At 37.7% G+C, this 11,967-nt stretch overlaps 2 pseudogenes; both read left to right on the top strand.

The window, feature by feature from the left end:
* Positions 1-1,020: 1,020 nt before the first annotated feature.
* On the top strand, positions 1,021-4,688 carry LOC149262148 (arogenate dehydrogenase 1, chloroplastic pseudogene; annotated as a pseudogene).
* A 3,034-nt stretch (positions 4,689-7,722) lies between these two features.
* LOC149262149 (arogenate dehydrogenase 2, chloroplastic pseudogene) lies at positions 7,723-8,909 on the top strand (annotated as a pseudogene).
* Positions 8,910-11,967: the final 3,058 nt, after the last annotated feature.

Raw genomic sequence — 11,967 nt, forward strand, 5'->3', positions numbered from 1 at the left:
GAAATCCAACTTATTACAATAAATTTCCCATGGCTAAAAATGTCTCTATTCTCTTGAGGGTTGCATCCTCATGCTACCAAATCTGCAAATGCATGAGTATACTCAAGTATGTAAACGCATGTCTTATAGATAACGTCAATGCATGTCTTATAGAGAACGTCTAACCCTGATCTCTCACCACTCCAATAATTTTTCTCTTATGCCTTGCTAATGATAAATAAGCCAATATGTCACCACTCCAATGATTTTGCTCTTATGACTTGCTAACGATAAATAAACCAATATGTTAAGAAAATATTGTATATATAACTCAGCTTTGAAGCAGATAATTAGAATATGCATGTTACTTTTCGAAGATTAATAATTGAGTCCAGCACTTCCAAGGTGATGGACCTTTGGAGTGTAATTTACGTTTAAATAATCTCACAGGTCATTTATTTGAATGGAGTTGTCGACCTTCTCATTATTTATTTGTGAAAAGTATACCACATTAAAAGGAAAAGACATGAAAAATGTTCCATGCGTACTTTTCTTTATTCTTATTTTTATTGTTTTATCCGCACGCGTATCAATTTTTATTGTTTTATCCACACGCGTATCAATGATGTTTAAGCTAAGAAAATGGAAAAGTATAAGCTAAGAAAATGGAAAAGTATACCACATTAAAAGGAAAAGACATGGAAAATGTTCCACGCGTACTTCTTTTTATTCTTATTTTTACGCCGTAAGGCGTTTCCCTCTGAAATGAACTCCCCCAAATGCCTTTCTGTCCTAATCATAGCCGTTAGATCTTTTGTTAGACGATTGAACAAAAATCACCCATCTGATTTAATAAAAAATGTTTTAAAACATTAAAAAACCTTAAAAAAACGTTTCACTTTCCACTTGACATCTGTGCGCCAAGCTTCCGGGAGAGTTCGTGGAGTTTATGGTTGTTTCCGTTTACGGTTTCGTGGAGTTTATGGCTGTTTCAGTTTACGGGCTCCAATTTCTATTTGTATAGTCGAATCGGCATTGGCAATGGCATCCCCTGTATCCTCATGCCCCCAAAACCCTTCTGAAACTGAAATCGGGATAGAAATCGCGCAAACGGGTGAAGGGAAACCGCGATACGACTCCACCAGCATTCAAACCTGGAGAGATGCCCTTTCTCGTGTTGCAGAAATAAGGGGTTTCGATCTGGACGCATATAATGGGTGAGATCTCAACCCTCCCCTCTCAGTATTGTAGTACTTCACGCTGATTAGAACCCTCGCCTATTTTTCCTAGATTTAAAGGGTTCACAAGCTCTAAATTCACTGAATCAAGAGGAAAAAGAGCAGGCTTACCCTATAGATTCAGAATGATGAATAGGGATGGAATGCATCAACATTATATCTAGCATTACCCTGTAGACCCTGTAGACTCTTCAAATGGAATTTGAAGGATAAATTTATCCATTTCCTCCTTCCCCATTAAGACTTATGCAACAATTCAAATTCTTTTGGCATCAAGATCTGCACTGATCACGCCAATTTTCAGACAATATCCCAACGCAGAACGCCAATTTGCTAGTTCAACCATTCAAACAGTATCCCAACACAAAATGCCAATTTTCAACGAGTGTCAACTCTTTGAAGGATATGAGTTGGGATCTTAGCCAGTGGTGCCCGCTGATCGATGATTATGATTTCTTTTCAAGTTCCTCTGCATAATTTTTTTTTGTTAGGTGGATTTTATAATTTTTCAACATCATCGCATATATTATTTTCCAACATCGTTCCTTTAAGATGCAAATTGGCATTTTGTTATACAGACATACCTTCAAAGGAGGGGCAACCGAGGGTGCACCATATTAGTGCTCAACAAATCAGCAAAGTAGAAGAGCTTGGAAAAGAAGTCCTGAAGCGACCCTTGAAGATCACTTTAACTATAAAACTCAAGGAAAATACAATGTTTGTCACTTCGCAAGCTAGGTATCCAAACAATTTTTCATGGAGAACGCTTTTTATGAGACAGTAGTATAACCAAACAATGTGATTTTGTTTGTCAAATGATTGAACTTAGTAGAACCAGACAACGTGATTTTGTTTGTCAAAGGATTGAACTTGAGGAGAGGTAGGATTTCTGATACTGATAATCTTGTCTATGATTTTGGTTCCAATTTGGACACCGATCTGCTTAATGCTAGGGATTTCAAGAAATGGGACACCATAGATTTGCGCAGCAAGATTTTTCTTTCCAAGGTTTTGATGGCTGCTCAAGTGATCATATGTGAGAAGCCTAATGGCTTAGAATACATGAAATTGAAGGGATGAAGGCTTTCGTATGGAGATCCAGAAGTGGTTTTCTTCCATCTGTAGATAGGGTTGAAGATAAATCCATGATGATCTCAAAACCTGTGCAGATGTTTAGGCCTCTCCATCAGGTCTGTGCTTGCACAATGCTTTGGAACCAAGCTCCATTTCTTAAAGAATGGATCATGTACCATGCTATGTAGGTGTCCAGAGGTGGTTTCTTTATGATAAAAACAATGATGAAAACATAGAAGTGGTAGCTAAACAGCATAACGCATTTTCTGATGACAAGACACCAATTTATTGTATCTATTTGATAATGGGCATTATTTTCTGACGGGTTAATACACACCATCGCATTGACTTAATTGTATCTGGTTTGAATCAATTATGGGAAAAATAAACCCCCCTCTAAAATCTAAACAGAGTATACGAAAGGCCTGATTTCAATATACTTGGTTCTGAAAGAGCTGGGTCCCCAACTGAAAAAAGGAGCAATTTTTAGACACTTTAATTCTATGTATCAGATTGGTAATGGCATCACTTCTCCAAGTCTTGTTTGAATCAGTTTTGGGCAAAATAATTCCACCACCAAATTCTCAACACACTAATCTAGAACTATGTAAACTCTTAAGTAGTACAAAATCTACCAACCAATTCCTATCTCGACAGCTCTACATAACTTTCAGAATCTATTTGAGAAGAACAACCTTGCTTCCCAAGTACAACATCAGACTCAGGAATCCTCATTTAACGTTTATGCATGGTAGATATGTGAAATGGAAGTATCCAAGAAAATTCATGAAACATACTGCAATTTTCTGATATTTTGTATCTCTGCATCAGCCTGAGATGCTTCTTTAGAAGCACCAACTGCAGTTTCTAATTGAGGGAGGATGCAGTTTCGCTGTTTGGGAGGGCACCCACAGTTTGTTTCCTTCTTCTGTTTACTTCCACCTTCCTCCGCGCAGAATGCAATTTTGTATTCTTATTGTTTCTGGATAGAGGGATTACTACTACCATTAAAAATAGACACCCAACTTTTGTCTTTAACATTACCAAACATGTCTTGAGGTAAAGCATTTTTTCTCAAAATGTGTTACTTTACATTAAGAGATTTTTTACAAAAGAACACTGGAAAGCTCTTTTGTGTCAAGTCCTCTTCTTCATGGCCTGGAACTCATTTCTTTTTTTCTTTAGCTATAGCCTCATCTTTGTCTTGGTGCCCAATAGGGATCCTCCCCAGTGAAGAATACACAGTATCTATAAGGATGCCCAATCTTGAGAAGTGTTGCTGTTTGGTCACTATCCCTGTTTGTAGAAATATCTATAACAGGGTAAATCAGTTCCAGTTGTGTCCCTATCTTTAGTTCCAATCAATAATTCAATATCTGCATATTCAGGCTTATTCAAAATAGGATAAATCAAAGTTGATTTCCATAGCTTTGACCCATCTAGATTGAAGAAATACCTAGATGAAGGTCTGATAGCAGGTTACACCTGCAGGTTGAAGAGAACGGAGAGGCATAAATCTAGCGTTCTCTTATCTGCATTGAACCAAAGCCTGATAAACGTAGTCCATCATTTTCATCTCAGACATAATTATCATTACATGAACCTTCCCAGAGGATTTGCAGTGTTCCTGAGGTGATATATCTATGTTCATCTATTTTAGCGACACAGTCTGTGTTGAGGTCGTTTCCAACTCAAAGACCGAAGAGAAACACATTATTTGCAGATGTCCTTTCTGTCAAAGAGTTTGCCCGCAATCTATTTTTACAGGTATTACCTCCATAATTTTGTATATTGTGCAGCCATCCTATGTTTGGGCTCGAGAGTAGGAAAGTTGGGTGGAGTGGCCTTCCTTTTGTTTATGACAAGGTTAGAGTTGGCCAAGGAGAAAGAGTAGAATGTTGTTGTAATTTTTTGGATATATTTGCAAAATAAGGATGCAAGATGGTTGAGATGTCATGTGCTGAACATGATCGCCATGCTTTTGAAAGTCAATTTAAAAACTACAGGTATTACCTCCAGAATTTCATATATTGTGCATCCATCCTATGTTTGGGCTCGAGAGCGGGAAGTTTGGGTGGAGTGGCCTTCCTTTTGTTTATGACTAAGGTTAGAGTTGGCCAAGAAGAAAGAGTAGAACGTTGTTATAAGTTTTTGGATATATTTGCAAAATAAAGATGCAGGATGGTTGAGATGTCATGCGCTGAACATGATCGCCATGCTGCTGAAAGTCAATTTAAAACCCAGACTGTGGGAAGGATGTTAGCCAAGTTGAACTTAGAATCTACTCCAATTAATATTAAAAGTTATGAAACATTGCTCAAAATTGTTGACAACACTTGTGGAAATAGCTTTGATCTTTATTATGGTTTATTTATGTATAATAACAATGCAACATAATTACGCCGTAAGGCGTTTCCCTCTGAAATGAACTCCCCCAAATGCCTTTCTTTCCTAATCGTAGCCGTTAGATCTTTTGTTAGACGATTGAACAAAAATCAGCCGTCTGATTTAATAAAAAATGTTTTAAAACATTAAAAAGCCTTAAAAAATGTTTCACTTTCCAATTGACATCTGTCCGCCGGTCTTCCGGGAGAGTTTGTGGAGTTTATGGCTGTTTCCGTTTACAGTTTCGTGGATTTTATGGCTGTTTCAATTTACGGGCTCCAATTTCTGTTTGTATAGTCGAATCGGCATTGGCAATGGCATCCCCTGTATCCTCATCCCCCCAAAACCCTTAAACTGAAATCAGGATAGAAATTGCGCAAACGGGTGAAGAGAAACCGCGATACGACTCCACCAGCATTCAAACCTGGAGAGATGCCCTTTCTCGTGTTGCAGAAATAAGGGGTTTCAATCTGGACGCATATAATGGGTGAGATCTCAACCCTCCCCTCTCAGTATTGTAGTACTTCACACTGATTAGAACCCTCGCCTATTTTTCCTAGATTTAAAGGGTTCACAAGCTCTAAATTCACTGAATCAAGAGGAAAAAGAGCAGGCTTACCCTATAGATTCAGAATGATGAATAGGGATGGAATGCATCAACATTATATCTAGCATTACCCTGTAGACCCTGTAGACTCTTCAAATGGAATTTGAAGGATAAATTTATCCATTTCCTCCTTCCCCACTAAGACTTCTGCAACAATTCACATTCTTTTGGCATCAAGATCTGCACTGATCACGCCAATTTTCAAACAGTATCCCAATGCAGAACGCCAATTTGCTGGTTCAACCATTCAAACAGTATCCCAACACAAAATGCCAATTTTCAACGAGTGTCAGCTCTCTGAAGGATATGAGTTGGGATCTTAGCCAGTGGTGCCCGCTGATCGATGATTATGCTTTCTTGTCAAGTTCCTCTTTGCATAATTTTTTTTTGTTAGGTGGATTTTATAATTTTTCAACATCGTCGCATATATTATTTTCCAACATCATTCCTTTAAGTTGCAAATTGGCATTTTGTTATACAGACATACCTTCAAAGGAGGGGCAACCGAGGGTGCACCATATCAGTGCTCAACAAATCAGCAAAGTAGAAGAGCTTGGAAAAGAAGTCCTGAAGCGACCCTTGAAGATCACTTTAACTATAAAACTCAAGGAAAATACAATTTTTGTCACTTCGCAAGCTAGGTATCCAAACAATTTTTCATGGAGAACGCTTTTTTATGAGGCAGTAGTAGAACCAAACAATGTGATTTTGTTTGTCAAAGGATTGAACTTAGTAGAACCAGACAACGTGATTTTGTTTGTCAAAGGATTGAACTTGAGGAGAGGTAGGATTTCTGATACTGATAATCTTGTCTACGATTTTGGTTCCAATTTGGACACCGATCTGCTTAATGCTAGGGATTTCAAGAAATGGGACACCATAGATTTGCGCAGCAAGATTTTTCATACCAAGGTTTTGATGGCTGCTCAAGTGATCAGATGTGAGAAGCCTAATGGCTTAGAATACAGGAAATTGAAGGGATGAAGGCTTTCATATGGAGATCCAGAAGTGGTTTACTTCCATCTGTAGATAGGGTTGAAGTTAAATCCATGATGATCTCAAAACCTGTGCAGATGTTTAGGCCTCTCCATCAGGTCTGTGCTTGCACAATGCTTTGGAACCAAGCTCCATTTCTTAAAGAATGGATCATGTACCATGCTATGTAGGTGTCCAGAGGTGGTTTCTTTATGATAACAACAGTGATGAAAACATAGAAGTGGTAGCTAAACAGCGTAATGCATTTTCTGATGACAAGACACCAATTTATTGTATCTATTTGATAATGGGCATTATTTTCTGAACGGGTTAATACACACCATCGCATTGACTTAATTGTATCTGGTTTGAATCAATTATGGGCAAAATAAACCCCCCTCTAAAATCTGAACAGAGTATACGAAAGGCCTGATTTCAATATACTGGGTTCTGAAAGAGCTGGGTCCCCAACTGAAAAAAGGAGCAATTTTTAGACACTTTAATTCTATGTATCGGATTTGTAATGGCATCACTTCTCCAAGTCTTGTTTGAATCAGTTGTGGGCAAAATAATTCCACCACCAAATTCTCAACACGCTAATCTAGAACTATGTAAACTCTTAAGTAGTACAAAATCTACCAACCAATTCCTATCTCGACAGCTCTGCATAACTTTCAAAATCTATTTGAGAAGAACAACCTTGCTTCCCATGTACAACATCAGACTCAGGAATCCTCATTTAACGTTTATGCATGGTAGATATGTGAAATGGAAGTATCCAAGAAAATTCATGAAACATACTGCAATTTTCTGATATTTTGTATCTCTGCATCAGCCTGAGACGCTTCTTTAGAAGCACCAGTTGCAGTTTCTAATTGAGGGAGGATGCAGTTTCGCTGTTTAGGAGGGCACCCACAGTTTGTTTCCTCCTTTTGTTTACTTCCACCTTCCTCCGCATAGAATGCAATGTTGTATTCTTATTGTTTATGGATAGAGGGATTACTACTACCATTAAAAATAGACACCCAAATTTTGTCTTTAACATTGACAAACATGTCTTGAGGTAAAGCATTTTTTCTCAAAATGTGTTACTTTACATTAAGAGATTTTTTACAAAAGAACATTGGAAAGCTCTTCTGTGTCAAGTCCTCTTCATCATGGCCTGGAACTCATTTCTAATTTTCTTTAGCTATAGCCTCATCTTTGTCTTGGTGCCCAATAGGGATCCTCCCCAATGAAGAATACACAGTTTCTATAAGGATGCCCAATCTAGAGAAGTGCTGCTATTTGGTCACTATCCCTGTTTATAGAAATATCTATAACAGGGTAAATCAGTTCCAGTTGTGTCCCTATCTTTAGTTCCAATCAATAATTCAATATCTGCATATTCAGGCTTATTCAAAATAGGGTAAATCAAAGTTGATTTCCATAGCTTTGGCCCATCTAGATTGAAGAAATACGTAGATGAAGGTCTGATAGCAGGTTACACCTGCAGGTTGAAGAGAACGGAGAGGCATAAATCTAGCGTTCTCCGTTCTCTTATCTGCATTGAACCAAAGCCTGATAAACGTAGTCCATCATTTTCATCTCAGACATAATTATCATTACATGAACCTTCCCAGAGGATTTGCAGTGTTCCTGAGGTGATATATCTATGTTCATCTATTTTAGCGACACAGTCTGTGTTGAGGTCATTTCCAACTCAAAGGCCGAAGAGAAACACATTATTTGCAGATGTCCTTTCTGTCAAAGAGTTTGCCCGCAATCTATTTTTATAGGTATTACCTCCAGAATTTTGTATATTGTGCATCCATCCTATGTTTGGGCTCGAGAGCAGGAAAGTTGTGTGGAGTGGCCTTCCTTTTGTTTATGACAAGGTTAGAGTTGGCCAAGGAGTAAGAGTAGAACGTTGTTGTAAGTTTTTAGATATATTTGCAAAATAAGGATGCAGGATGGTTGAGATGTCATGTGCTGAACATGATCGCCATGCTTTTGAAAGTCAATTTAAAAACTACAGGTATTACCTCCAGAATTTCATATATTGTGCACCCATCCTATGTTTGGCTCGAGAGCGGGAAGTTTGGGTGGAGTGGCCTTCCTTTTGTTTATGACTAAGGTTAGAGTTGGCCAAGAAGAAAGAGTAGAACGTTGTTATAAGTTTTGGGATATATTGGCAAAATAAAGATGCAGGATGGTTGAGATGTCATGCACTGAACATGATTGCCATGCTGTTGAAAGTCAATTTAAAACCCAGACTGTGGGAGGGATGTTAGCCAAGTTGAACTTAGAATCTACTCCAATTAATATTAAAAGTTATGAAACATTGCTCAAAATTGTTGACAACACTTGTGGAAATAGCTTTGATCTTTATTATGGTTTATTTATGTATAATAACAATGCAACATAATAGTAGGAGAGATTGGAAATGGCTTTCGATGCTTTAAAGAAACAGTTTGTAGGGAAGTTTCATGAAATAGTTAGAAAACAATTATTTGAAGGGATTAGCAGTGAGAAAGTTTCTCAACAAACTTCAACATTTGCCGAAATGCAAAATTCTCCACAATTCAAATAATTCTTTCGATAAGCAGAAAATACATGAACTGTCTAATGTCGTTAAGGGGCTATCTGATGTAGTTAATAAAGTTCAATAGGGATTTATAATTTCTATCTGGTCCTCGCCACTTCTTGGAGGTATTTAGACTGCAACATTTTTAGAGATTTCTTTCACAATGCTTTGTATCTTTTGTTTATTATGCCGTAAGGCGTTTCCCTCTGAAATGAACTCCCCCAAATGCCTTTCTGTCCTAATCGTAGTCGTTAGATCTTTTGTTATACGATTGAACAAAAATCAGCCGTCTGATTTAATAAAAAATGTTTTAAAACATTAAAAAACGTTTCACTTTCCACTTGACATCTGTGCGCCGAGCTGCCGGTTGAGTTCGTGGAGTTTATGGTTGTTTCTGTTTACGGTTTCATGGAGTTTATGGCTGTTGCGGTTTACAGGCTCCAATTTCTGTTTGTATAGTCGAATCAGCATTGGCAATGGCATCCCCTGTATCCTCATGCCCCCAAAACCCTTCTGAAACTGAAATCGGGATAGAAATAGCGTAAACGGGTGAAGGGAAACCACGATACGACTCCACCAGCATTCAAACCTGGAGAGATGCCCTTTCTCGTGTTGCATAAATAAGGGGTTTCGATCTGGACGCATATAATGGGTGAGATCTCAACCCTCCCCTCTCAGTATTGTAGTACTTCACGCTGATTAGATATACATAAGCTAATGTTGATAACCCAGATAGCGATGACAACAGCTCTCAAATATCATGCTACAAAAGCTGGAGTCACCAGTTGTTTCAGCATTGCGTGAAGAAGCTTTGCCACAATACAGCTTATCGTGGCATTGCTACGAAGAAGTTGCAACTTCTTGATAGTAAAGGTGATCTGGTGAAGAGATTTTTGAGGAAGGTGTGATTACCAAACCTTATATGGCTTCGCTAGAATAAATGCCCCTGGTTTTCTCTGCCTTCTTGGATACCTATGAAGAACCTTAGGGTCAAAGGTCATGTCTTTTGGGCTTCATGAGCCTACATGATTGTGGGGCTGACCTTCACCAAAACCAACATTGTGGGCTTGACTTCAAATATACATTTCTACCTGTCAAAATCCATCGTGCTTTAGGTCAAAATTGGTCCTCTCGAGAAGACTCAGAATCCAATGCCATCATCATCTCATACAAAGGAGCTGTCCATAGTGGAATTTGACCTTAGTTGACCATTTTTAACAATTGCCTATACAGAACATCTAGTTAAAAGACTAATTTTACTCTCTATAAACATTGGACAAAAACTTCTCTCGATCCAGTTTGAATCTGGTAGTATCAAACAAAATTTTCATTCCATAGATGAAACAACTTTTGTATTGCACAAGAGTTCAACTTTTTTGTGGAGAAGTATGTTCATGACACCTCACTTACAAACTGGTTTGTTGTAAAGTTCATCTTAACAATGATTGATTCACTCAAACGAAATAAAGTGGGCAAAAGATCCACATACACATCCTACACACATGGACACATACATAAATATTGTGGGAAGAATAGGAAGATGTGCTGACCTGACTTGAAAAAGAAATTGTTTCAAACCAATGTTGTCAGACTTGGACTCTTCTAAGACTCGGCTGGGCTGTGACTCAGGAAGACTCAGCAGAATCTTTCAGACTTGGCAAAGAGAAAAAAAAAATACTCAGAATATGTGTTGGCAAGTTTCAGAGGAGTCTGGCAAGTGGGGATTATGACAGAAGAGTGTCTAGGAGTTACTCTTTTCAGCGGCGACTCAGTGGACTTGGCAAGATTCAGGAGTCCGAAAAGAGTCTGACAACATTGTTTTGAACAAGCATCAGTCACAGTCGAAAAGAAAATGAACAGACAAAAATCAGCACTCTTAATAGAAAGGATACATGTGTAGAGTTCTATTTAAGAGTTCAAGGCTAGACTCCAGTATAAAAGTAAATTCTGTTTGCTGCTGGAAACTGTAAAGTAGACAAACAACAAGCTAAGTATTTTATTTAGCTGAACGTGAAATGCTTTGAAAATGCTCAAATGTTAAAATCAGTCAAATTCCTGCCATTTATCTTGGACCTAATTTCATACATAAGCATGCTAGGAAACCACACTCCTCTATAAAAATATACAAGTTGTAAGACGATTATATAAACAATCATAGATTGAAACAATTTCGAGCAAAGGAAATGTTATTTCAATATATTGGCCCTATTCAAGTTTTGAATGATTTAGAAATTAGCAGATCTGTTAGATAGTGGAGGCAGGAAATTTGCACTTCTTTTCTGTCAAACCTGGTAGCTGATAAAAGATGAGAATCACACACCTATTGGTAAAGGCCTAATACTAAGAAGGCAAGTAGAAGTGGATGATTAAGATTGTTTATAGGTTTAGCCAATAGTTTTATTGGTAACATGCTTAGTTTGAACTTTTGGTGATATTGTTTCATCACATAGGCTGACTACGATTTGGTGAATTGTTACTGGAAATATACTTAAATCAAGATGAAATATAGGTGGTAATACCTAGTTGAATGGAGAGTCCCAGTATATTGGCCCTTTTGAGGATTATTACTTGACCAGTTTGTTGCCTTAGTCTGCTGAGTACATTTTTTTTTGTTTTTGTTGGTTGGTTGTTGTTGTAATTGGTAAATTGTATAGGTGATTTTCATTCACATGCTTATTGGAATAGCTGGCTCTTGAATAGGGCAGTCATGCAGTTGAGTATGTGAGAGGGGTTTGTAGAACGCATTATCTAATGAACTCTTATGTAGAGGCAAAAAGTCTCACTCATAGCCTACTCAGGGCTTCAGATGGGAATTTATTTTATAGACTGTTCAACTTACTAGAACTACTACTGCACTTTCTTCATCAATAGAAGCCACTTGAAAATGCTTGAAAATAAACTCTCTATAAGGGCCATTGTCAATAAAAATATTTGTAGTGGAGGGGGTTTCTACATGTTGACCAACCATGTAAATTGGATCTTATAAATTATAATTCTTGTTTTCTAGCCTTCTATTTCTGTAGATATCAATTGTGTAGTTGATGGCATACTTTTTATAAATAAATTTCCATGGCTATTACGGTTCAATTAAGAGCCAATCTCTTGCAGAGTTCAGAGTTGAATTCATCTGTAACTGCCTTTGA

The sequence above is a fragment of the Pinus tabuliformis genome, chromosome 6 (assembly GCF_031772625.1).
Source record: "Pinus tabuliformis cultivar Carrire ecotype Pingquan chromosome 6, CPIR1, whole genome shotgun sequence".
Taxonomy (NCBI): Eukaryota; Viridiplantae; Streptophyta; class Pinopsida; order Pinales; family Pinaceae; genus Pinus; species Pinus tabuliformis.